The 5,571-nt window shown below is 42.9% G+C and overlaps 1 pseudogene; it reads right to left on the bottom strand.

Annotated features, from left to right (window-relative positions):
• Window positions 1-1,755: 1,755 nt before the first annotated feature.
• Window positions 1,756-3,040, bottom strand: LOC132518405 (ferritin light chain-like; annotated as a pseudogene).
• Window positions 3,041-5,571: the final 2,531 nt, after the last annotated feature.

Here is a 5,571-nt window from a genome sequence, read left to right as displayed (position 1 = left end):
GCCACAGGCAAGATATTTTAACTTTGAGCCTCAGTCCCCATCTGTAAAATGGAGTAAAAATGCTGACCCCGGAGAGTTTTTTGTGGCTTGAATGAAATAAGCGAAGCACCTAGCACACTGTGGGAAGTGAGGTGTGTGCTCAGTAAGTGCTGGTGGCTGATGGAATTCTCTCCCCCTCACTCTTTATGTTCCAACCACGTGGGATAGATTAGTTCCCCCAATGAACTACATGTTCAATTTCAACCGTAGACCTTCACCAATGCCCTTGCACCTACAAAAAGCACCCTAGCCCTTCACCTTACTAAATCTTATCATCCTTCCAGCCTCAGTTTTGGGGAAGCCTTCCCCACTCACCTAAACTTTAGGCTGATCATAACATCTTCCTGAACTTTCCCTTTATTTGTCAGGACAGGCACATAATAAAACTTAACAAATGATAATTATTTACTAATATCATTCTTATTTAGAAACTTTTTATCATAAATCAAATAAATGGGGTAAAATCCAGCTTTACAAAATAATGGGTTCTCCCACCTCTGTTGCACGTAACCAGATTACAGCAAAAGGTATCACGTAGCATTTGCCAAACTTCAGTAATTCTTACACTAATGTCATGTTTTTGCCATATCTCTACAATATCCATACTATTTGCCTAGAATTTGCTTTACATTGATTCACTTTTTGTTTACATTGATTTGTTTTGAGGAAATATTAAACCACAGCCCTTAATGAGAAACGGTCTTTGGGAACTACTAATCTATTCCATCACTCTCCTTTTCCATGTCAGGAGACTGAGGCCTGGAGAAGGGCAGGAACTTCCCTACAGTCTTTTACCACGTATGTGTCAATGGCTTATCAATGGAGATAATTCAGATTTCCTACTTCTTAGCCTGCATCCTCTAGAGTATTCCATGTTGCCTCACGTGAGTTTCATTCCGGACAGGTCCTGTTTTAGTTTGGTTGACACATTTGTAAGGGACTGACAGAAAAATCCACACTTTTTTGATAACTTACAAAGCTAACTAAGGAACACACTGGTGGTAGTTGTTCCTAACATAAAACAATGCCCTATTCCAAAGGAGTAATTTATGTTTCATGACTGACCAGTGACTTCCTTTCTTATCTCTTAAGATCCACTCCAGTAGCTTCTACCTACTTTACCAACAAGTAAAAACAAAAAAGTTAATTAGAACAGATTTCATTATTGCAATAACAATATTGTAATGGAAAAGCTGCTGCTTCTTTATAAATAATTGTATTGAGATTCACATTTCATATAATTAAAGTATACTGTTCAATGTTTTTAGTTTAGTCACAGGGTTGTGCAACCATCACCACAATATAATTATAAAACAATTTTTCCCCCTAAAAGAAATCAGTATCCACTATCAGACAGTCCCCATCACCCCTCCTTCCCCGTCCCCAGTAATCACTAATCTACCTAACCTACTTTCAGTCTCTGTGGATTTGCCTATCCTGGACTTTTCATATAAATGGAATCATAATATATGGTCTTTTGCGATTGTCTTCTTTCACTTAGCATAATGTTTTCAAGGTTAATCATGTTGCATGTATCAGTACTCCATTTCTTTCTTTCTTTTTTTTTTTTTTTTTTTTGCTGCAAAAAGCTTTATTGTTTCCATTTGGTCCATGGAGAGGGCCCCGGGGTGGTTAAAAAGCTGCCTGGTGGCTGGAGAGAGAGAGGCTTTGGGCAGAAGCCCTGACACCCGAGGGGCTCCTCAAAGGCCGTGGGCTTCAGAGTTTCCTAGTCGTGCTTGAGGTGAGCCTTTGGAACAGATACTCGCCCAGCCCAGCCTGGGGACCAGCCAGCCTGCAGAGGTTGGTCAGGTGGTCGCTATCTTCTTGATGAGTTTCACCTGCTCCTCCAGGAAGCGGCTCTCCTGGAAGTCACAGAGCTGGGGGTCTGCCCGGGCAGAGTGCAGGGCATGTAGATCCAAAAGGCTCTTCTCCATGAGAATGGCGGCTTCCCTAGCATCCTGGGTTTTGCCCCACTCATCTTGAGATGGTTTCTGCACGTCCTGGAATAGGGCACTGCTGTGGCTCTGGGTTTGCATTTTCAAAAGACGCTGGGTGGCCCCCGTGCTTCTCCTCAGCCATTTCAAGGAAGATGTGGCCCACGCCCTCCGAAGCCACATCATCGTGGTCAAAATCGAAGCCCAGAGAGAGGGAGGTGTAGGAGGCCCGCAGACGAACCTGGGAGCTCATGCTTAATTGGTAAAAAGGAACTAAGCTCAAAAAATGGTGCTGGCTGGGCCTGGAGGCCGAGGATAGCTGAGTGGCTGATTCCGAAGGTTGCAACTGGAAAAAAGGTTGGAGGGTAGTTGGAGGGGGGAGCAAGGGGCAACCCTGGGTCTATTCCGTCCAAACACTGTTGAAGCAAGAGACAAACCTGCGGGGACTGCCCAGCGCACAGCGGTCCATTTCTTTTTATAGCTGAATAATATTCCATTGTATGAATGTATACTCATTAGTTGATGGACATTTAGGTTTCCCACATTATGGTTATTATCAATAACACTGCTAGAAATATTCAGGTAAAAGTTTCTGTGTGCATGTATGTTTTTATATCTCCTAGGTGTGGAATCACTGAGTTACGTGGTAATTCTATGTAAATCTGCTGTTTTGCCTTCCCCAAATCCTTGACTCTTCCTTTTCGTAACAGTCCTTCCCACTGCCCGTTTTGCTGTATAATTTCTCCCACTTTGGCTACTGCCAATCAACTCATCAGGATTGAGCCACCTCCCTCTGCCAAGAGGTGCGCATGTGATCCACGCCCTGTCAATCAGATGCCCTTTCCCTGGAATTTGATTCTTTGGCAGAGGGACAGTGAGGCTGAAAGGAGTGGGAACTCGCTCATCACTGTTCACTTTCTACTATCTATATCTCAGAGCTGTTCTTATTCTTCAACTTTTTCTTCAAGTACTGAGTTATACCGAATCCGTCCAATAAAGTCCCTCATTTTTTTTTCCTTAAGCAGGTCAAAGGTAGCTTTGTTACTTGCATCCACCTTTAGCCACATCTTTGGATAAATAAAAATACATTCCTATTTCTTACTCTAAACTAGTCTTTCTGTTCATGCTGTAGGTTAGTCAACTCAAACCTTCCCCTGCCACCCCAGTCCATTGTCCAAAAGGTAAAGGAAAAACACTCTCTGTTATATGCCCTAATCCCCCAAATGAGGAATTCAAACAAGTCCCTGGATTCACCCTGTGTCCCAAAGACAAAGATGCTTATGCCAGAGCTACTGACAATGGTTTCTTCTTTCTTGGTCAAGTTACATTCTGAGGCTTTCACAGCAGCCTGGTCCCTGCTCTTTCATGTATATAAGGAGGATGCAGTCAAAACAAATTAAAAGTTTGGATGCCTTCATCCTGTATTAAACCACAGACCCACAGGAGGGTCCTTCAGATCCATAGATTAGGTCCAGAACTCTTCTTTCCTTCTGTGAAAGCCAAAAATGCACAGGACAATGAAAGAGATGATTTTATTTAGGGTATTGCAATATGGAAAACGTTCATTAATGAGGAGCATCTCAAAGGAAAGGACAGAGACCTGTGGTTTATAGAGGGAAGTAGACAAGGAATCATGAGGCAGAGTGGAGGAGGGTCTTAAATGAATCATGTGGGAAGGGTGGTCCTTGGTGGTTAGCTCTCCCCTGAAACAGTAAAGCTTGAGGAACAATTAGATGAAGTTCAATGTTGTCCTTTCCTTCCCCCCTTCCTTCCATCCCCCCTTCCTTCTTTCTTTCCTTTCCCCCTTCCTTCCTTCCCCTTCCTTCCATCCTTCTTTCTTTCCTTCCTTCCCTCCTTCCTTCCCTCCATCCTTCCACCCCCTTCCCCTCTCTCTTCCTTCCTCCCTCTCCTCCCTCCTTCCTTCCTTCCTTGCTTCCTTCCCTCCATCCTTCCATCCGCCCTTCCTCCCTCCCTCCTTCCTTCCTTCCCCCTTCCTCCTATCCCTCTTTCCTTCCTTTTCTCCCTCCCTTCTTCCATCCTTCCCTCCTTCCTTCCTTGCTTCCTTCCCTCCATCCTTCCATCTCCCCTTCTTCTTTCTTTCCTTTCCCCCTTCCTTCCTTCCCCCTTCCTTCCATCCTTCTTTCATTCCTTCCTTCCTTCCCTCCTTCCTTCCTTCCCTCCGTCCTTCCATCCCCCTTGCCCTCTCTCTTCCTTCCTCCCTCTCCTCCCTCCTTCCTTCCTTCCCTCCATCCTTCCATCCCCCTTCCCCCTCTCTCTTCCTTCCTCCCTCTCCTCCTTCCTTCCTTCCCTCCTTCTCTCCTTCCTTCCATCCCCCCTTCCTCCCTCCCTCCTTTCCTTCCTTCTTTCTTCCTTCCATATTGTTTTTCATTCAGGAAATATATACATATTGAATATCTACTTTTATGCTGGGGCTAGGGCTGTGGGCTGAAGGTAGAGTATCCTGCTGTCAGGTCCTTGTGAAAGGAAACAGAGCTTAGTAGGTGTCTTGACCTGCATAGGCTGAGGGAGCATGGGTTTTGAGGCACACTCTTTTCCTCTTACTGCCTCTTTCTTATCATTCCCCTTCCCATGTCACCTCTCCTCTCTTGGTTTCTGTGTCTTGGATCAAGATACCCCTTTGTCTGGATAGCACGTCTACATTTTTGTACTAACTCCCAAGTCAATCTAAATACCAAGGAATTTTTCTAGATTTCAAATGAAGTCCATGAGATAGCTTTAATGGCTCCTACCAAGCACCATGGAATTCTTTAACAGAGATGATCTACTTTTTCTTAGTTTTATGTAAAGTGGTATCTAAAAGCAGCTTCAGGATAGCCTCCAGTCCCCTCTTCCAACTAGATTGCCTCTCCTAAATGCCTCACGTAGAAATTCTAATAGGTTCTCAGAGCTGAATGAATCTCTCCTTCCCTTACTTATATTCTTTAACAATCTGCCTTATTGAAATCATTTATGAGTGTCAGCTCTGGTAGTTTGTAAGTCATTTTTTATTCATATGTCTATCTTCTAAAATGCCTTTGACACCTATCAGTTGTAAATCTTCCTGGGTTTGAGGAACAAGTGTGAAATGTTCTTATTATAGGAAAAACAAAAACAAAAAACAACTGTACTTAAGTGGAAAACTATACATTGTCTATAGCATATCCTTCCAGTGTTATCTTATTCTGATTCCATGGGAATTACTATTTTGTAAGCTGTAAATAACTGATAGCAAAGTAAAATAAGTCTTGTCTATAGACATGCAAATTCTATCCGGTGGAGGAAGTCTAGCTGACTTCCGGCTCCCATTGTGGAAGAGTCCTCTTTCACCTCTATATCATGTTCATTTCAATATTCCTGATCTATAAATGTGTCTTTTTTTTAGTGGCACATTTAACACATACCTAGTTTTCTCATTAACGAGTTAATAAAATCTTTGACACATGTTCATATTTATATCTATATAAGAGTCATAATTTAACCTTTTTTTGAAAATTATACTTTACCAAGATTGAATTTCATTAAATTGCTCAGATCATCAGGGTTCACTGAGGAAATGGGTTCAGGGGAAATAAAGTGTAGTAGTGAAGAATACAGGACT

This window comes from Lagenorhynchus albirostris, chromosome 3, assembly GCF_949774975.1.
Source record: "Lagenorhynchus albirostris chromosome 3, mLagAlb1.1, whole genome shotgun sequence".
Taxonomy (NCBI): domain Eukaryota; kingdom Metazoa; phylum Chordata; class Mammalia; order Artiodactyla; family Delphinidae; genus Lagenorhynchus; species Lagenorhynchus albirostris.
The sequence above is the reverse complement of the archived record's forward strand: the minus strand, read 5'-3'. Positions and strand labels throughout refer to the sequence as shown.